The sequence below is a fragment of the Somniosus microcephalus genome, chromosome 10, assembly GCF_052327205.1.
Source record: "Somniosus microcephalus isolate GS21.2 chromosome 10, FLI_Smic_1.0, whole genome shotgun sequence".
In the NCBI taxonomy this organism is placed as follows: Eukaryota; Metazoa; Chordata; class Chondrichthyes; order Squaliformes; family Somniosidae; genus Somniosus; species Somniosus microcephalus.
This window is the reverse complement of record NC_140996.1, coordinates 54,355,239-54,377,629: the sequence shown is the minus strand read 5'-3', so window position 1 is coordinate 54,377,629 and position 22,391 is coordinate 54,355,239.

Sequence of the window (22,391 nt, the reverse complement as noted above, 5' to 3'; positions counted from 1 at the left end):
AAAATGTCCTCAACCACTACAGAGAAAACGATTGCAGTCCTATGGACCATATTTGCCAGAAACAGCTTGCCAGAGCAGATTTGCTCTGATAATGGACCACAGTTTGTGTCCAAAGAGTTTCGAAAATTTATGAGAAGGAATGGGGTAAGGCATTACACATCCGCCCCGTATCATCCAGCCACAAATGGATTGGCTGAGAGGTTCGTACAAACCTTTCAGAAGGTGATAAGGGCCATGTGCGACGATGAAATTCCACTACAGCATAAGGTGGACAATTTCTTATTAGCCTACCGAAACGCGACACATGCAGTTACCATGATATTCTTTAACCGAAGGTTGAGATCTCGTCTGGACTTGCTCAGACCAAATGTGTGAAGAAATGTTGAGGATAAACAATTCCAGCACATCAATGAGAAGCCGACAAGGAGCTTCAACGTAGGACAACCAGTCTTGGCCTGTGACTAACGAACAGAGAAATGGCAACCCGGAACGATATGCACAAGGGAGGGGCCATTAATGTACACAGTGGATGTCGGGGAAAACATTGTGAGACGCCACGTGGATCAGATCTTAGCGTCACAGGAATGAGTCAACCCCATGTCTTGTGTACCTGGGGATGAACCCGACATAACGGTAGCATCTACCTCCAAACCAGTAGCAGTGGAACCCAATGAACTACCCGATGAAAAGGGGCCAGAATCGCCCCTGCACCAAGAACAAGAACCTCAGGAAAGGCGCTATCCCGAAAGGATCAGGAAGCCGCCCCAAAGACTGAATCTATAAATGGACTATTGTTGTTTAATGTACATGTTAAAGTGTTAATTGTTATTTGAATATTATAGGTACTACTAATCTAAAAGGGGAGGAATTGTAGTGTATGTACCTTTAAGAGAGAACTACTTTTACAGCTCCTGTATACTGTAGTACCGGCAGTGACCACACCTGTATATAAGCCTTGAACATGCCTCTGTACCCCAGTCTTGAGACTACCCTACTCCAGTAAATACCTGTTGATTGTTAAGTTACAGAATCCGTGTGGTTATTGAAAAACATCATGCTCTCAGAATCACGGATCTAACACAGGCCATCGGAGAAGGCTCACCCCAGGTGGGCGGGACCTCTTCTCCTTCCAAGCAGGCTACGATGCCAGCTTGTGTAGTCTGTGACTCATCGCGTGCCTCAGGCTGAGGATCTTTATCCTCAGACCTGGCTTCGGTTGCTGATGCTTTTGCACCCGGTTTAAACAGTTTGCACTGATTGATGCAAAACCATTTGTTGCGTCGGGACACCTCCACTTTGCGAGTGGTGTAGACCGGTGGATTTTCCACCGATTCCAGCTCGTCCTCCTGGTCTACAGTTCTCTCGCCAGCGCATAGGGTTAGACCCAAGAATTTTACTTCTCGCCGGCCAACCCGAGCCTTCGTAGGTGTTTCCTTAACACTCTCTGGCCTAGAAATTCAGTTGCCTTAGCGCCGCTTTTGAGGTGCTAGAGGGACTAGCGCCAGAGTTATGGCCAGTTTAAAAATTCCCTGGGGCCCTAAATCGGCGTTGCACCGGTAGCGCTGCGCCGGCACCGATGACGTCATCGGTGTGCGCAGCGTCCTGGTTGCCGTGGTAACCCGCCCGAACTCCGAAATTGAGTTGCGGCCGCCTCGCCCGTGGCAGCCGCAAGCAACGTTCTGTCAGCGGTGCCTTACTCCAGTTTGCGCCGGCGCATTAAAGGCCCCGCGGCGGCCGGCCACTTTCCCGCCGGCCGCCTGCCCGCAGCTCCCTCCCCGGACTTCTCCCCCCCCACCCCGGAACAGATGCAAGCCCGGCACTTGTCCGAGGTGCCGGGCTCATTTTTAAGCTGATTTGCGCGGGCCGTGGCCGGGTGCAGGCAGCTCCTCCTTAACGGGAGGAGGAGGCCTGCACGTCCCCAGCCTGCCGCACCACATCGGGTGCCGCAGCGCCGGAACAGCACCGCAATGGGGCAGTTAGCGCCCATTGGGAGGCGCTGAAACCCTCCAGTAGCGCCGGCAGCCGTTTGGGCGCGGCGCTACTGAATTTTTGGCGCGCGCGGGGGGACTTCCGGCGCTAAAGCCCTGGCTGCGCCAAAACTCAATTTCTAGGCCACTATCTCCGTCATACTCGTACCCTCTCCCCAGAGACAATGATTTCTTAGGTCCACATGGATCCCATGGGCTACCAAGAAGTCAGACCCCAGGACTCCCGTTCCACCTCCCACTTCATCAGGGTACACTTCCACGTGGTGCGGGTAGTCCTAAATTAATGGAGAGGGGAAGGGAATGTGCGCCAGCCTGTTATTCGCCCATGAAGCCTGACAGAAGGTATGGGACCCCGGTGGACAGAGGCAAGGCGGTGGGGTCATCTGCATGGATTACGGTGCACGATGCTCCCGTGTCCAACAGATAGGTTCCCTTCACCTCCTCCACCTCCATCTCCACGAGGGGTCGTCTCCATACATCATATTGCAGCGCACACAGGTAGACGGGCTGCACCAACTCTAGTCACTTAGGTACAGCGATTGGAGTTTCGGGAGCGACAAGGCCGGTGGTGACAGCTATTTTCCCCTGCGAGGTCATCAGAGACCACATTGTCTCTATGATTGACTCAATCGCAGCGGGATTCATAACTGCACCAGCTCCTTGCGCTGGGGCAGGAGCTACGGCTTGGGTTCGGGCTGGTGCTGGGGCGGCGGTCTGGGCTTGGGCTTGGGCTGCGGGAGATCTCCCTTTATTATCCTTCCACGGATTTCTACGGTCCTTGCGCCAATGTCCATCCTTCCCACACCCGTAGCAATTGAGCTTGGCTTGGACAGGGCGATTCCCCCCCTGACGCCACTCCTTCTGACTTGGGGCTGCGGGTTTTGCCTCATGCACCTTTCCCTTCTGGGGAGGTGTTTCCTGACCTCTACAATTCTTGTATGCTACTTTTATCTGACGGAGTACCGTCTCCTCCATGACACCGGGACCTTGGGGATCAAACCAAGATCTGGCTAGGGCCCGTATCTGGCAAACTGTTGGTAACCAAACAACGGAGCCAATGAACCCACTGTTCGTTGCTCATTAAAGCCCATTCAGGCATACCCGGACAGCTGCGTCGATATACTGGCCACAGCCTTTCTGCGAAAACCTGTGGGGGTTCTCCAGATAGCTGCATGGCCCCTTCTACATGGTCGAAAGGACTACCGTTGTCCTCTCCCATTACTTCTAAAACTTCCTCCCTGAGATCCGCATACCCTTTCCATCCCCTCTTGCCATCCTCTGAGAGGCAATGAAGGATTGTGGAATCCAGGGAGAAAAGCAACAGTTTCACCTGTTCCTGATCATCACAGTCATTGATGGCTGCTGTTTCCTCTATCTCCCTGAAATGAATCGAGGGATCTCCCTTTACTGTGAGCCGTGTGAGGTGGCTCACCATGGACCTTAATTGCGGGCCAGCGTAGGGCACCATGAGAAGGTTCTGGTGGGGTCCGATACTGCCATCTGCAGTGTTGGGACCGAACCTCTGGTGCCGAGCGGGACACATCGGTGCCGGTCTCGGCTTTGCTACCAGTGGTTCTTCCACACACTCCATCTCGGCTACCTCTTTTTCCAGCCAAGTCTCACTATAGCTTGGCGGTGCTGAGGGCTCGGTGGCTGGTACCACAATTACCTCAGCTGGAATCGGCTGTTTTGATTCCTTTAAAAAGTCCATGTGACTGGCTTTCGGGCTGACGAGACACACCATGCCTTTTGCCTTAACCAGGGCTGTTCTTAGGTCCTCTATGGTCTTTTGGCAGGGGCCGTGGTCTGTGCTCTCAAACCCGTGCTCGAGGGCTAGCTTGTAAGCTGCCTTAACCTCCCCTACTCTCTCCTCCTGCGCTTTTAGCTGTTGTGCGAGGCGGGCGCTTTTCTCCCGTATCCTCATTTCATTAATCTTTGCCTCAGCAACCTGGCACTCCAGGTACTCTATCCTAGCCTGATGTTGACTACCTACCACTTGGCGTTCCTGATTCAGCGCGTGAAGCGCTGTGATGAGTTTTTCCCCACCCATGGCCTTTTCCTCTATCTCTGCTGCCTGGGTTGTGATCTTGGCTGCCTGTGCTGCAACGACCCGGTCCATGATCTGGACCTGCTTCTTGTAACACATCAGCCACACTGTCTTTTCCACTGACTTCTTATGCTCTTTGCTCTCTGTCCACCTGATGGCTGTGTCCACCGGACGCCCATCCAGTAAGAGATCGGAAATCCACTGTTTAGTGAGATTTACCTTGCCAAAGACATAATCCGCTATCCTCTCATCCATTGCATTTCGACCATTCAAACTTGGATCTACTACATTGCAATCCTGCTGCCAGAATCCTGCCGCGGTCGCCATTTTCTGTAAGGGGTTTTCCTCGATAGATTTCCCTGAGGTTTCTCTCTCTGGAGGCCTCTCTCTCTTGCACAGTAAAACCTTGAGTGGTTCGACCCACTCGCCCCTTAGATTCTGTACTCTAGACTTAGGTGCAGGAACTACAATGTAGAGAAAACTCTTGTAGACCAAGTTTGATGAAACAAAATGAAATTTTATTGCATAAGGAAAATTATCAAATCAAATGCAAGCAGATAAGAGAGTACATGGGAGGGAAAAACACACAAACAAATCATAACAACACAGTACTAACTAAGGCAAATACAGGCATCTTATACTCTACAAAGATCATTATGAAATAAGGAAACACATGGAACATCGAGGGACAACAACTCATGTTAATTGTACCCTTAAATCCACCCCCTTATTAAACCTATCTAGATCTGATTGTGAAGGGCCAGAAACATGCTCACCAATCCCACTAGGAAGTGCAAGGTTTTGAAATCGAGTCTGTGTTTGGTCCTTTCAGGCATTTTGTCTCCACGTGGACCGTGGAGCCCCTGCGAGCTGCGCCACACCTCTCTCCTGAGGTGGGGGTCGGGGGCGGCTGGACACCGGCGGGCCTGGATGTCCGCGGGGTCGTGGATGATCAGCTCAACCCTGGTTAGAGGAGCCTTGGGCTGGCTCCCATCGCTTCTTCAGTTTTCTTTTCTCTCTTCTCCCGAGCCGGGGTGGCTGGAAGATTTCTTCTCTTGGGACCTTTATTTTTTTTTTTCTTCTCCCAAGTTGGGTCGATGGCCTCTCGTTCCGGCAAGGGCCCAGGGATGGTCAATGATCTCCCAATGTGTTTCCCTTGGGCGGGATGCCGGCTTCGAGGCGGCCTTCTCGATGTTGGCTTTCTTCTTCCTCCTGCGAGTGCCTCTTTCTTCTTCTGAGTGTGTCTTCCATCTGAGCTCAAGGTGCAAGCTCTCAGCTCTCCAAGCTTGCTTGTGTTCCAACTTGCCCCAACTTCCGAAAAGTTTTCCAGATATACTTTTCTTCCAGAAACTTCCATCTCCCGCCCAAAATCAGGTTAGTCTTTGTTTTATTTTTGGCGGGCTGGGAGCACAGCGGGGTAGTTATTATATTTTAAAATGTCTAAACGGCTGGTAAAGGCTCATCTCTGGTCTGGAATGACCTTCATTGTTTTTAATGTCCTGCTGATCTCATTATCTAGTCCTGGGTGTTGTTCTCATGAATATGAAATTGTCCCCTCTCGTCTGGGTCAACATTTTGATGGCCTCTGTCTTCAGGCCGATCTTGACTGGATCTGCATCTAATCCATATGCATACGTGTGGGTCTGGTTTTGTTCTCTCAGAAACGACTTCCAGAACTTGCTGTCGGTTGAATCCACAAAGCTGTCTGAGGTTGCGCAGGAACCATTTTAAAGTGTCCCAATAAGCTGGTCACATGGTATGGTGGCCATTTTGTGTGCCCCTTTTTTTCTGGGATTCTTTTAAAACAGTTTTTAAAATCATGGCCTCTTCTGCCATTTGACCCTTATTAATACAAAGTCCAATTTTGTGAATCCTACAGTGGCATGGTCAGGTGATCGCTTGGAGAGGAGCCCACACTTCCTTCTGTCCTGCCAACAACATCCCTCTCATGGGTCAGCTGCACCTCAGTGCTGGCAAGTGGCTGGAGAGCACCTTGCTGCACACCAGGGGGGCCATGAGGACTTGCATCTGCACTGGCAGCCCTCATAACAAGGACGTCCATGAAGCTCTGGTCTCTCTGCTCAATAGCTGCCCATCGCTCCTCTAGGGATGACATTCTAATTTGAACACTCACCATGTTTTCATGACTCTGGCAACTTATGTTCTCCATGGAGGTCACCAGCCTTTCCATGGAGGTTGCCATCCCATCCATGGAGGTTGCCATCCTATCCATGGAGGTGCATTCATGTGCCATTGCCTCCACCAAGGCAGTGCAGATGTTAGAGATGGAATCCTCCATTCTCTCCATGCTCACACTTACCCTGGAGGCAAACCCCTCCAGAGACTCCTCTACTTGTTCCTGTAGTTCCTGAACTGCTCTCTTTCTGGATGGCCCCAGAGGCACAGCGTCTGCATGCAGCTCAGCAGAGCTAAGAGAGTCCTGCGACCTCTGACTGTCTCCAACATCTGCTGATGCTCACTTGTGAGCTGTGGTAGACCAGGTGGCAACATTACTTTAAGTCGCGAGGGCCCCGCCGAGGTGGGCGTTTCTGCACTGGTTCTGGGTGCGCGGAGTCCTGGTGATGCTGCTCCCTCAGAGGATGCAGGTTTCTCTGAGGAGTTATCTGGCTGATCATCCTGGACAGTGGGGAGGGGGGCGCTCGATGGTCCTGTGGGAGAGTAAAGCCATGAGTTAGACATCTGATATTGATGTAGCAGACACATCCTTTTGGGCAGATGATACAAAGCGAATCTCTGTGAACATCATATGCCATTGCAGTCAGTCATTAATTGTCAATGAGAGGGATGAAACATTATTCTGTCACCAGCTTCGTCTAGTGCGCCCATCTCTCCATCGCCCACTTCCAGATCCTCGCCACCTCGGACAATTTTGTGCACAGCCTCCTCAGCACTGGTCAACATTGCAAGGGTTGGTGTGCCTTCTCCAGTCAGTGCTCTCTCCCTCTTATTGTGGGCTATTTCTTCCTGCAGGGAGGGACACAAACCGAGTTTCAACCACAATGATGGAGTGAGTGTGAACAATCCTGAATATAGAAGGTTTGAGGGAGACACAGATGGAGTGAGGTGCCAAGAGGAAGCTAGCTCCATGTGCTTTGTTAGTTGTTGTCAATGCATAACAGTGAGTCTAAGGGGTGCATCGGCAGGATGCTGAAGTGATTTGGAACAGAGTGAGAGATGGATAGGTAAGGGTGCATGGGAAGTAAGGATAAGGTGGGATGTGGAGGAGCAGGCTTGCAACGCAGAGTGCTGGTGATGAGAAGAGAAGGGAAGAAGATTGAAGGTGACGTAATAAAGACTCTACGCACTTGGTTGTACATAAAGCAAGGCTTTAATCGACTTGTAACAAAACATGGAAGTCTAGTTAGTAGTCACTAGCTTCCTGTTTCCAGATTGTCTCTGGCCAAGTTGAGCCCACGCCCGAGTATTTATACTCCTCGGATGGTGCCCTCAGCTGGCCGTCCAGTAGTAATTCCTGAGTTACTTCTTGTACAAGTTGCGATTTACGACATTCTTCCTCCCTAAAAGGTTTGGAAGTCCAGTCTTCCTTTAACGGACTAGGCGGACCAAAAATAGCCGTAGTCATTTAGCTTTCTGCTTGTGACCGGAAGGCACGTCTCCCCGGACCGTGTCCTGGTCCCTGGGTCGCTTGGCCCATACCGGTAACTCGGTAGAGTCCACGTCATCTTGATCATCGTGTGGAGGACTGGGAATATCATGACTCCAGGTGCGGGTCCCCACAGGCGCAGAGCTGACCTCATCCTGGGTCGTAACCGGAGATTTTCCGGCATCCTGGTTTCGGGTGGCCATCCTATGGGGAGCGTTAGGCTCCTTGAGTTGATCCGGTAGCACTGCCGGCAGATCCCTCGATGTCCCAGGTAGGGCGTCATCTTCATAGTGGTGCGGAGTGTTGACATCATCGTCATGGGATACTTTATCATTCAGGCCCGTGTGACCGGTAGGGCAGGGAGCCAGATCTCTGAGCGAGACGGTGGACTCCTGGCCATCAGGGTACTGCACGAGCGCATACGTGGGGTTTACCTCCGTTAACTCCACCTTGTCAATGAGAAGGTCATTCTTGGCAGACTGGACGAACCTCCGGAGTAGCACAGGGCCTGGAGCCACCAACCATGACGGTAGAGATGTCCCATGTGTAGAGCGACGCCGAAACTTGAAGAATCGCTCATGAGGCGTGACATTAGTGGATGTGGAGAGAAGAGACCTGATAGAGTGTAACACGTCAGGGAGCACAGTTTCCCACTGCTGGTCTGGTAGGTTGCGTGACCTCAGTGCCAGATGGACAGCGTTCCAGATGATGGCATTGTATCGTTCAGCCTATCCGTTGCCGATTGGGTGATATGGTATCGTCTTACTCGAGGCGATTCCCCGTTGGGAGAGATAACTTTTAAGTTTACTCAACATAAAGGAGGGACCCCGATCCGTGTGGATAAAATTGGCCGTCCCGCAAAGGGAAAAGACCTGATCGAGGCATTTAATTACCATAGAGGTAAGCATATTAGGACAGGGGAAGGCAAAGGGAAAGCGTGAATACTCGTCTACCATCGTAAGTAGGTAGGTGTTCTGCGTCGACAAAGGCAATGGCTCTTTAAAGTCTATGCTGAGCCTCTGCATAGGCTGCATTGCATGTATGAGTAAGCCATCTGATGGGCGGAAGAATTGTGGTTTCAATTCATCACAAATCCTACAGGAGGAGCATGTTTTCTTTACGTCCTCCGTTGAGAATGGTAGATTTTTGGAGCGCACAAAGTGCAACATACGGGTAACGCCAGGATGGCATAAGTCCATATGCATATCCGCCAGAGTCGACGTTGACATTGAAGAGCAAAATGCCCGTGTGAAGGTTTCTGGGGCCACATTCTGTTTGTCGGGTTGGTAACGGATAGTATATCCGAAGGCAGCCAGCTCCATCCTCCAGAGTTGAATTTTATTATTTTTGACTTTTGTGCGCTTCCGGTTATCCAACATGAAGGCCACGGAGCGCTGGTCAGTTATGAGCGTAAAATGACGCCGAGCAAGAAAATGACTCCATTGGTGTACAGCCTCGATGATGGCTGTAGCCTCCTTCTCAATGGGGGGGTAATGGAGCTCGCTACCCTGCAAGGTTCTGGATAGGAATGCCACGGGTCGACCACCTTGATTAAAGGTAGCCGAGATCGCCACCTCCGATGCATCGCATTCGACCACAAAAGGAAGGTTTTCGTCAATGGAGCGAAGCGTGGCTTTCTCCAGATGTCGTTTGAGGAGGTTGAAGGCATAAATAGCCATTGCTTCTAATGGAAAAGACTTTGCATGAAGCAGGGGCTGTATTTTATCGGAGAAGTGAGGTATCCACTTTCCGTAATAAGCAAACATGCCAAATGCTCGACGAAGAGAGCTGAGATTTGTAGGGGGAGGGAGCTCCTGAAGTGGACAAAGTCGCTCTGGGTCCGGTTTAATAACACCGTTGCCCACCCAGTAGCCAAGAATGTTCACTGATGGCACCGATTTCACCGATTTGGATTCGTTTAACATTAAGTGGCGACGACGGAGAACGTCAAAAAATCACTGAAGATTGGCGTCATGCTCCTTTTGATCATGGCCGGCAATAGTGATATTGTCTAAATATGGAAAGGTATCCGTCAAGTCCCCTTGCTGGACTAGGCCATCCATTGCCCGTTGGAAGACGGCCACCCCATTGGTGACCCTAAATGGAAGGTGACAAAACTGATAAAGCCGACCATTGGCCTCAAAGGCCGTATACTTTTTGTCAGAGTCTTTCAGCAGTACCTGATGGTACGCACTCTTTAAATCGAAGGTTGAAAATACCTTGTATTTGGCAAGGTTGTTGACCATGTCATCTATGCATGGTAGCAGGTAGGCATCCAGATCGGTATATTGATTAATAGTCTGCGAATAATCAATACACAGACGTTTCTTATGTTGTTTTAAAGGGTTTTTCACAACGACGACTTGAGCCCGCCAAGGAGATGAACACGGCTCGAGAATACCGTCAGCTAAAAGGCGAGAGATTTCTGCCTCGATAAATGCTCAGTCGCCTTGGCTAAAGCGCCGCGATTTGGTGGCTATGGGTTTACAGCGGGGGGAGAGATTGGCAAACAGGGAGGGCTCACCGAGTAAGGCCGCCGAGAGCGCACAAAACGGCACCTTAGAAATGGTAAGCTCTGGCTTCGACCCTTCAAACTCAAAAGTGAGCCCTTTGTGCTGCTTCTGGAAGTCCTGTCCCAGAAGCACATCGCTACATAAGTTTTCGAGTACTCCGAGCTGGGTGGAGAGATACATACGGCCATTGAGGATGAGGTTGACAAGACAGAAGCCAGAAGAATTGGTGGTCAGAGTCGTCAGAGCCATTGCAATCTCCCTGTCCGAGGGATAAATGCGCAGTTTTAACCTGCTGACAGCCCGCTTACTAATGAAACTGTCAGAGTTGCAGGAGCCAATTAGCACGCTTAGAGTGTGCCCATTTACTGAAACCTTTGTGGCTGCATGGGACAAACTTTGGGGAAAAACAGCTGTGATGGGAGGAGGGGTAATTTTTCCTTCGGCAGCTGCAGCCTTAGCAGTGGTTCTTGGGGGAGGAGCAGCTCCATAGATAGCAGCTGTGAAGCTAACAGGAGTTCTTGACTGGTATACTTTAGAGGAGCGGCCTTTCTTGTTAGCAGAGGCCCATGACTGGCATACCTTGGAAAAGTGTCCTTTCTTGCTGCAATGATTGCAGGTCGCATTACGAGCTGGGCAAAATTTTCTGTAATGGAACATACCTCCACAAAAGAAACACTTTCTTCCTGATTGTCAGGATGCTGCTAGGGCAGGGTCATCATCAGTGAAGGCCTCTAGGGTAGGGTCGTCGCCCATTAGAGTAGAGTCATCATCAGCGGGGGCATCCACCCGAGACCTATCGAAAGACTTATTAAAGGTGATAGCCGCCGCCCGTGCATGTGGTGGGAGATAAGTGTCTGCATTCTTCTTGGACAAGTCCAGGGAATACACCTGGTCATAAGCAGCCCGTAAATTGAGGGTTTTATTTTCCAGCAGGCGCTGACGTATAAAAGGGGATGCAATCCCTTTGATAAAGGAATCGTGGATTAGTTCCTCTTGATACTGTTCAGCTGTAATCACTTTAAGGTTACAATCTTTGCCGAGCCTGCGAAGTTTCTGGAGGAATTCATCGAGTGATTCCTCAGGCTGCTGCCGAGTTGTGGCCAGTAGGTGTCGAGCAAAGATTTCATTCGGAGACTTGACATATAGCAGCTGTAAAATTTGGATAGCAGCGTCATAGTCTATACAGTCCTCAATATAATCATACACATGAGGGGATACGTAGTTAATAAGCATTCGTAACTTATTAGGGGCATCCGCCCCACATTCTTCAAGAAAGTTGCTAAAGGCACGAAACCAATGCTTCCATACCTTTGCTGCCGCAGGTGCATTCGGGTCCAGGTCAAGACGAGCGGGTCTAAGGAGTTTTTCCATGATGTATCAGTTTCTTGCCCAAGTCCCTTTCTGCGGTTCGAATTGCAGCTGGTTGTTCCGAATCACCCAAGGCGTGGAGACAATAACAAGTCGATTAAATTGACGTAATAAAGACTCACTACGCACTTGGTTGTACATAAAGCAAGGCTTTAATCGACTTGTAACAAAACATGGAGGTCTAGTTAGTAGTCACTAGCTTCCTGTTTCCAGATTGTCTCTGGCCAAGTTGGGCCCACGCCCGAGTATTTATACTCCTCGGATGGCGCCCTCAGCTGGCCGTCCAGTAGTACTTCCTGAGTTACTTCTTGTAGAAGTTGCGGTTTATGACAGAAGGTATGTGTGATGTGATGCTCACTTTTGATGATTGCAGAAGATCATTAATGCGTTTCCTGCACTTGATCCAGGAATGTGAATAAATGGACCATGCGCTGACCTCCTCAGCAATGTGCAGACAGGCTGCTTTGGTCTGCTGAGGAGGCTTCCTCCGGCCATCCGGAGGAAAGAGAATCTCCCTGCACCCTCTTACTGCCTCAACAAGAGCTTGGAGGGAGTCATCATTGAAGCGTGGAGCTGCCTTGCCTCTGGATGCACTCATTGTAGTTCTCACAAATGCACAAACCATCAGAATCCAGAACACAAAGGCTAAGGCTGAATGGGACCATTAAAAGCATCTGCAAATTTCATAATTTAAACCTAAATTAATGTTATTGTTTCACCTTGTACCCAGGTGATAATATGGCAAAGTTGGTAATACAGAGAATAATAGTAAGAAATACAGAGCCAATTACACCATCACCTATATCCTTTTTGTTTTGTATCCTTCAGTTGATATAATTTAAAGTTTATCCCATTGTCCAAATTAATTGGGACAGATATTTGTTAAATCTCTAAAATGTTTCAGTTAGTAGAGATAGTGTAGTCTGATAAAACAAAGAATTTAATAAAGAAATAACATCTATTGTCATCACATCAATTAGGATCCATAAACACATCATCAATAGCTCTGTTTCCTGGGCAAACCTTTAGAGGAAATTGGATCTTAATTCACCATGTAGTGTCTACCAAGTAGTGGCATATGATAATATCCAAGTACTTCAAAACAGATGGTCCTGTAAAGCATAATCAAGTAAAAAAAATCTCCCAGCCTACTGGTCAGTGGTAAAACCTTTTGTTTTCCACAATCCAAAATCTAAGCAAAAGAATCATTAAGTTCCAGCAAACAAAGGCAATGTTTTTCCCTCCTTGATCCCTAGGCTCTCTTTGTGCTACAGAATTCTGTCATGTGGCTTTAAGAATGGCTTTGTGATAAAAGTAGAGTACTAATAGAAATAATAACCAATTAGAAAAAATGACGATAATGGGAATAAAATTGGAGATATATTCAAAGGCGTGATTGACTTTTTCTCCTGGATTATAATTCTCCTTTAAAGGATTACTTTGTCGTGAATTAGAAATTATTGAAAATTAATGATTAGAAAGCAACGGAAGGGGTGAAAATTGATAGACAGGATGTACTAGAAAGGCTGGGTATGCTTAGAGTGGATAAGTCACCTGGTCCAGATGGCTTGCACCCCAGGTTGCTAAAGGAATTGGGGAAGAGATAGCAGAAGGGCTTGCCATAATTTTCCAATCATCCCAAGATGCGGGGGAGGTGTCTGAGGATTGGAAAGTGGCAAATGTGACACCATTGTTCAAGAAAGGGTGTAAGGACAATCCTAGTAATTACAGGCCAGTCAGTTTAACATGGGTAAAGTTTTAGAAACAATAATCAAGGAAAAAAATTAATGGGCACTTGGAGAGGTTTCAGCTAATTAAGGAGAGCCAACACGGATTTGTAAAAAAGCAGATCGTGTTTGACTAATCTAATTGAATTTGTTGATGAAATAACAGGGAGGATTGATGAAGGGAATGCAATGGATTTTGTCTACATGGATTTTAGGAAGGCATTTGACAAAGTACCACATAGAAGGCTGGTTAACAAAATTGAGGCTCATGGAATAGGTGGATCAGTGGCAGTTTGGATAAGGAATTGGCTTAAGGACAGAAAACAGTGAGTTGTGGTAATTGGCTGTTGTTCAGACTGGAGGATGGTAGACAGTGGTGTTCCCCAAGGGTCAGTGCTGGGGCCATTGCTTTTTTGATATATATAAATGACCTGGATGTTGGAATACAGAGTAGAATTTCTAAATTTGCCGATGACACCAAACTTGGGGGTGTGGCAAACAGTGAGGATGATACCAATCGACTGCAACAGGACATAGAAAGGCTAGCAGAATGGGCAGACAAGTGGCAGATGGAATTTAATACAGAGAAGTGTGGGGTGATGCATTTTGGCAGAAGGAACAGGGAGAGGCAATATACACTTAATGGCACAGTTTTAAAGAGTGTGCAGGGGCAGAGGGACCTTGGAGTTAATGTGCATAGGTCCCTGAAGGTGGCGGGACATATTGAGAGAATGGTTGGGAAAGCATATGGGATCTTGGGCTTCATAAATAGAGGTATTGAGTACAAAAGTAGAAAAGTTATGCTGAACCTTTATAAAGCGCTGGTTAGGCCACAACTGGAGTATTGCATCCAGTTCTAGTCACCACACTTTAGGAAGGATGTGAAGGCCCTTGAGAGGGTGCAGAGGAGATTTACCAGGGCTACGGGGATAGAGCGGGGTAATGGGACTGACTGGATTGCTCTAGAGAGCCGGCACGGACTCGATGGGCCGAATGACCTTCTTCTGTGCTGTTACGACTCTCTAACAGGAATTTCATGCAGTTTGACCCGAACATTCTCAAGGTACAGCCTAAACCCTTTCCTTTACCATTCAGATGGAATACTGGGTATGGTTGAGTAATTCATTGAAACAAAGAAACAGGTTTAGTCAGGTCAGCAGATGCAATGACAAAATTACTTTTCGCAAAACATCTAAAAAGACAGGTTCCACCGCATACAGCTAAGAGTAGCTGTTATATTTTTGGGGTTTTATTCAAGATATTTTTCTTAGGTCCATTGTCTCAGATCACTCCTGTAGTTGAACCCGCATTCCCTACAAATTGGAGTGTGCCAGGCTTTCTGTGGCTCTGCCATCCAAGTTACAGCAGATGAGCAGGAGAACCTCCCTGGAAATTCACCCCCATAGAGCATAAACAGCAACTCAGAAATCAGTAGTGCCAGGCTTTTTGAGGCAGTTTGCCCCTGATCTGTTTAGCTTAATTCCATTCACTCAAGGACACATTATAATTCAGAGGATTATATTGACTCACCAACATATGATAGAATGAATTTGCTCGATTGAATTCGCTGAGCCGTACATAAGTAAATTAATGTGCTCAATTCCTTTGAGTTTGAGTTTAACATAATTAAATTAATTCACTGCATTCCATTCAGTCAGCCACAAATGACACAATGAATTTGTTTGATTGTACTGAGTTAGCCACACATAATTGAATAAATTCACTGGATTCTATATACAGTATCTCACCAGCAATGTATTAAACATTAATGAGCAGAGGACATAGACAGACTGGTGAAATGGGCATACATATGGCAGATGAAATTTAACACAGAGAAGTGTGAAGCGATGCATTCTGGTAGGAAGACTGAGAAGAGGCAACATAACCAAAATGGTACAATTTTAAATGGGGTGCAGGAAGAGAGAGGCCTGGGGGAGTATGTACACAAATCTTTGCAGGTCCAGGACAAGTTGAGAAAGCTGTTGAAAAAGCTTATGGGATTCTTGGCTTTTTCCATAGAGACAAAAGCAAGGAGGTTATGCTAACCCTTTATAAAACACTGATTTGGCCTCAGCTGGTGTATTGTGTTCAATTCTAGGCACTACACTTTAGGAAGCATTTCAAGGCCTTAAAGATGGTGCAGGAGAGATTTACTAAAATGGTCAGGGATGAGGGACTTCAGTATGTGGAGAGACTGGAGAAACTGGGGTTGTTCTCCATAAAGCAGAGAAGGTTAAGAGGAGATTTGATAGAGGTGTTCAAAACCATGAACCGTTTTGATAGAGTAAATAAGGAAAAACTGTTTCCAGTGGCAGAAATGTTGGTAACCAGAGGACACAGATTTAAGGTAATTGGCAAAAGAACCAGAGGCAACATGAGGATTTTTTTTTTTATGCAGCGTGTTGTTATGATCTGGAATGCACTGCCTGAAAGGGTAGTGGAAGCAGATTCAATAGTAACTTTCAAAAGGGAATTGGATAAATACTTGCAGGAAAAAAATTAGGAAGAGCAGGGGAGTGGGATTAATTGGATAGCTCTACCAAAGAGCCGGCACAGGTACACTGGGTTGAATGGCCTCCTTCTGTGCTGTATCATTCTATGATTCTTGAAATGAGGCAATGAATTAACTGGATCTCATTCAGTCAGGTACAAATTATGAAAATAATTGGCTGCATTACATTTACTCAGGCACATATTATTTAATTAATTAGATCCGTGTCATCTGCCTTAATTTCTCCTTATGTGGCTCCGTGTCAACTTTTGTTTTAAAATGCTCCTGTGAAGCACCTTGGGACTTCACTACATTTTACTATGTTAAAGGTGCTATATAAATACAAGTTGTTGTTGTTGTTGAATTGTCCAAATTCAGACTATTTGAAATTTTAAGTCTGCTGCTGTGCTGGAAACTACAAGGGGCTCTGTCCACATGTATTTGTAGAAGACACTGCAAAACTGTCCTGTAGGGGTTCGCAAAATCCCCTCAGCCACCGAAGATTGGGAAATATTAATCCACATTGTAGACGAAGACTTGTGGGATTTAAATTGTCTCTGGGTTGGACAATGTTTTAAAACATACCCAGGACCGGAAAAAAAAAGGGCTGCGTTAAAAAGCTCGTGGACTGGGCAGCGCTTGGACACTGGAATCAAAGAACTTTGTGAAAATCGCACACTTTAAGATTGTACATTTTATTAAAGGATGTACTCTTGAGTTTTGAAAGGTTTAAATTGCCCAGGAATAAAAATGGCTGTCCTACCACATGGCCAAGGACAAAGGACTTGGAAGCAGCTCGTGTGTGTCTGTGAAAAGGGGAGGATCAAAGATGGCTGACTAAACTGCCAATCAAAGGCAGTTCAGGAGTTCCCTTTCTGCAGAGGAAATCGATGTTTGTTTACAGAAACTGTTACTTTGTGTACACAAAGGATTATCCAGTTCAGACTGCAGTTTCAACCGACCACAGGACAATGGGTTTCTGTTTATACTCCTCCCAAGCTGTTTAAACTGCAGCTTTACATTCAAGGCTCAGCACAGACATTGGAAAAGAGACACTTAAACTGAGGAAAGGAACAGTTTAAAATGAATGGGTTTGAATCACCCATTACTGGACAATGGGGACAGTTGGATGCCTTTTGTTTTAGCCCAGAAACCTCCGGATCTGGGCGGGAACATTTCGGCCCCAAAATTGGGGTATAAGAGATAGCTTTTCAGAAGCATCTCTCTCTCTCTGGCCTGCCTCCGTGTGTCCTCTACAGCGTGGGAGTCTGTCTGAAGAAGTAAAACACCAGCAGTTTACTTTTAAAACACTGGGGTGTTTCTTTACTTCAGGGCAGTGAAGATCTCATAGGGCACGGAGCTGGCATTGCAGTGGTGAGCATATATTTTTCTGGCCTTCCACAAGGCAACTTAGGATAGGCATAAGGGTGGGAGTAAAGTGGGAATTTTGTTAGAAATTGTGATTTTAGTCGTTTTCCCTCGTTGTGTCCGTTTTTCCTCCCCTATTCAAGCAATTTTACCATGATTACTTTGATCGTATGGTTTAGTTGCTTTAGTTAATAAAATTTGACTTTCTTGCATCCAGACCATTTGTCCGTTTTAATATATCATTAATTATAAGTTCCTCCAGTCAGAACTGGAAGGAGGGGTTGAGCGATTCTAAACCGCCGATTGGAACTGGTCACAGTGCAGTGGAAAAAGGCTGCCTGACCAGGTAAATTACCATAAACCAGGTAAAGGATGCCCCCCTACAGTCCTCAGTGATTCTTATCTCATAACATTTGAGCTATCTAGTTGGGAAATTCAGAACTGACAAATCTACAGCAGAATACTTAATTCCAAAAAAACATTGAAAGGTGCCGTCGAAAGAATAGCTGGAGCTTGATTGTGTATATCAGAGATTGAAAGTTGGTAGGTGTAGAGAAAGTTCCCTGTTTGCCTGTTTTAAGGTCCTAATAAACTAGTTCAAGGGTCTCATCCATGGTCCTATTAGGAGTACATTGAGACAGTGTAAAACTGCCCATAATTCGATATTAAATAGCAGTTTCACTGAATTATCACAGGAGCGCAATATGAAATAGGAGAGTGGAGAAAGTTTTGTCTGACATCTGTCTCATGTTTATGCTGATACTTGTGAAAAAATGTTTTTCCTTAAACATTATTGCTTTGTTCCACTTTATAGAATTCCTTCATCCTCACTTTTCCTGCCACTCTACCAAAAAGTTATTTCACTGTTAGTGTTCTTCTGGTGGTATCTTAGCTGTGGAATCTGCATTTATCTTTGTGATAAAATTAATAAAGACTTTACAGCCAGTTCACAAAGTCCAAGGAACCTCCTCAGAATTCTTTACACCTTGCCTGGTACTGCACATGACTGATACTCAAATTTGTTAAACTCAAATTGTGTGAGGTAGCTTATCTGAGGTAGTCTAACGCCAGTGTGACTGATCACAAGTCAGATCAGGAGCCGACCCCAGAATTATACTGCCATTTGCACCTTGGTGAACAGTGCATGCCACTGTACATCAGTATGACAATGGCAGAATAACGGTAGCTGTAAAGTACTGATATTTCACAGAAAATAGTGGGATTTAAAAAAAAAGAACAAATTTCCATTTACTTTAAAAAGTTGACTGAGCCTCTGCAGAAATGAGTGAATCCAAATGTTTTTCCTTCGGCCTCTTAAACTTTTATCTGTTTTTTATCCAGATTATGTATAGATGAACATAATGGTCTGCCTGGGTTGTATTGTGCACAATAGCTACTGGTTTTCTCTTCAGGAATATGGTAACAAAAATCAAATGTAAGAAAAAAATGCCCATGGTGCAGGCATCCCTTTGCTAGTTGGAAGAATATAACAAACCCAGAGAGGAACAGTAACAGATTGGCCAGAGGTCAAGACACTGATTGACAGATGAACATATTGTGCAGTCACCTCCCGACAAATGGACAGCCTGCCCGGTGGGTGGGGAGGAACCCTAGCAGCAGGAGGCTGCAGCCAGGACCCGTGGGGACTGCCTCCAACACTGAGAAGGGAGCAGCAGCTTCAGGTGGTAACCGGGAGGTCTTGGGGGAGGCTGCTGTTCAGGTGGGCTGGGGGGGGGTGGTGCGTGAGGCTGCCGATTGTATGGGATTGGGCTGGATTTCGGGGCTGGGGGAGACTGAAGAATTCCCTGAGGGGCCTGGCCCATAAGGAGTGCTACAAGAGCCACTTACCTTGGGGAGCCGTGGATCAACTGCCATAAACCTCATAGGTTGGGCCTCCCCCTCACTTACTATTAAACTTAAGTTGCCCCACCGATGAGGTCATCAGGCTGTGACTTTGGTAAGCTAATTAGGCCCCAGCCTTCCTTTTGCAGGAGCCTCATCAATGGCCTGATTTTTTTGCATTTTAAAATTTAAAGGGGCAGAATGGGGTCATGTTGCCCAATCCTGACAAGCCACCTTCTTGAACCACTGCAGTCCCTGATACTTCTTTGTAGCAGTTTGTTACAACTGATTGGCTTGTTAGGTCAGAGGGCAATTAAGAGTCAATCACATTACTGTGGGTCTGAAGTCACATATAGGCCAGACCAGACAGGCAGATTTCCTTCCCTAAAGGACATTAGTGAACCAGATAGTTTTTTTACAACAATCCAATAGTTTCATGGTTATCATTACTGATACTAGTAATTATTACTGACTTATTTAATTAAGTGAATTTAAATTGGGATGGGATTTGAACTTATATCTGTGGATCATTAGTCCAGATCTACTGGATTATTAGCCCATATGACATTACCACTACACTACCACATGTTACAACAGTGATTACACTCCAAAATACTTCATTGGTTGTAAAGTGCTTTGAGTCATCTGGTGGTCATGAAAGGCGCTATATAAATGCAAGTCTTTCTTTCATATTTGTTCAAGTGCTCAGTCACTCTGTCACTAATGAGAGATTCTTGCAGCTTTCCCACAATTGATGTTAAACTGACAGACCTGCAGTTAACTGGTTTCTCTCTCCCATCCCTCTTAAATAATGGAGTGATTTTAGCAAATTTTCAATTGAAAGCAAAATTCCAGAATATAGAGTGCTTTGAAAGATTATAACTAGTGCTGCCGCAATTCTCTTGCCTACTTCTTTTAATACCCTGGGGTAGAAACCATCAGGTCCTGGAGATTGCCATTTTGTTACTTGTAGTGAATCCAATAACTTCCTCCCATTGATTTATATTTAGTTTCCCTTTGATTACTATGATTTTATCCTCTTCCTCTACTGTGAAAACAGATACAAATTACTCATTTAATATTTTACTCCTCGAAACTGTTTTCTGAGACCAAACTAGCAAAAAATCATTGGGTCCTTTTACAGAGTCTTTCAACTAAATGTTGGATAAATTTAATGTGAGCACTCCAGTTCCATGGAGTTGTACCTCACTGTCGTGAGATGGAGCAAATTCAAAAAATAACAGGGCAAATGTGCAGAAAATGTACCTCTCAAGGGGGCTTAACTCGCCTCAAATTACCTTTTTCAACAGGCAAGTGCAATTGTGAACACCAGCAACACTTTCTTCACAGACTTGTGATCAATTTTAATTATTTATATCACCTGGGTGGATCAGAAGTAGAAGCAGCTCAGCCATTTGTTTTGCTAGTTCAAACATGAAGCAAAGGTTAATGAACTTAGTCTAGCATTACACCCCATTTAATGCCTGTATCCATCCCATCTAGCACATATCAAATATTGTATATTTACTCTACCCATAGGCTCCTAAGACACAGGACAAAGTAAACCTTCCACTTTAATATTCCAGCTAAAGTTCATAAAAGAAGCTATAAGGGACAATTTTAATTTTAATGGGCAAAAAATTATGGTCACAATTTCCTGCGATATGCTCTGCTCCCTTCTAGGAGCACCTGTTGCAGAATCATTCTTTTAAGTCCTGAATTTGCAACACTGCTCCCATCACTGGATGGAAGAGGAGGGCAGCATACCTAAAACACTACACCCCGATGTTCTGACCGATAGTCTGCTGACTTCTATGCCCAATTCTCCAACCTGTACTTGCAGCAAGTTTCTGGGGGTGAAATTGCCAGTAGCGCAAAATGGGCTGATGGCGAATTACGCACTTTAATGGAAAATAAAATTAGGCTCAGTGTAAAACAAGCTACTGATTCGCTATCAGACCATTTTATGCTACTGGAATTGACCACTTTCAACCCCACCGTCTTACAATTTTGTGGCTGTAATATGGAAATAATTCATAAAATGATGAATGACATAGCTTGTGTGAGTCACACACAGTACAAAAGGTTGATGGGGGTTAAATTGGATAGCCCCCAAAAACAGGCATGGGGATCGCGATGAGTGATTAACCTGCGTTCGCTGGATGTGATGGAGCCAGGACTCCATGTTTGTGCTACCTGCTCATTTACATGATTGCTGCATGCAGCCAGTGTGAAATGCGCTGTTGATTGGCTTCACACATCAGCAGGGGGACCAAAATCGATACTTGCTAGCACTACTTAAAATTAGCCTGCACTGCTTAAAGCTAGTCTGCACCTCTTAAAGGGAAGGTGCATTATAACTGGTGAAGGTGCTGGGAGTCCTGTGGGAACTTAATTTGACCTGGCAAAGAGAGAAGAATGGCTGAACATGGGAGAGAGAGGGCACCCAGCTTTTCTAACGCTGCACTGGAGGTTTGGTGGAGGAGCTAGAATGAAGAGACATCCTGTATCCGCAGGGAGCCATGAGGCCCTCCAGAAGCATGGTGAAAAAGCAGTGGGAGCAGCTAGCCATGGAGGTCCATGCCAGGAGTCTAGCCCTGAGGACCTGGATGCAGTGCTGGAAGAAGTTTAGTGACCTCACACAAGTGGTTACGGTTAGAGAATGCATCTTCAAATGCCATATCCTACCAACTGCACCACTAGCCTCAGCCACTGCTCAAATCACCACACCCCAATCAATCACCAACCACTAATCTCTATCAATCAGGACTCATTCCTAGCAAGCATATGCTTCACCTCACCATCACACACTTGGCACTGTTGTAAGCCTCACACCCACATCTCACAGCTTTCACACACTGCCAGCTATTCAATCATAACAGGCCCACCAGCCAAACACATTGCACAACACTCACTGACAAACTTCCCTCTCTCTTACAGGAGAAGGTGGCACATAATGGAAGGCAACAGGAACTAACCAGAGGGGGGAGAGGTATACCTGCATGCTCTGAATCCCATGGAGGAGACGGTGCTGGCCATTATCAGAATGGCCATTGCTGAGGCCTTGGCCAGAGGCGAGGCTGAAACCATTGAAGATGTTGGTATACTCATACCTAATGCACCTTCTAACATCCCACTTCCTCCTCATCCCATAATCTTTCTGACTTACAAGCTGCAGATGGTGTATGCATGCACATCTTACTTTCCCCCATCCCCTCACCACAATGTTACCTTTGTCCTTTCAGGTGCCCAAGAAGGGCAGCCTGGCCAGGCAGTGGAGGCACACCAAGAAGAAAGTGATGAAGAAGACACAGCGTCACTTGATTTCACACTCGCTGCCACCATCTCAGAAATTGACACTGCGCCTATCTTAGAGGATACATTAGAGGCGGGATCTGCATGTGGTGAGACACCGGGCAAAA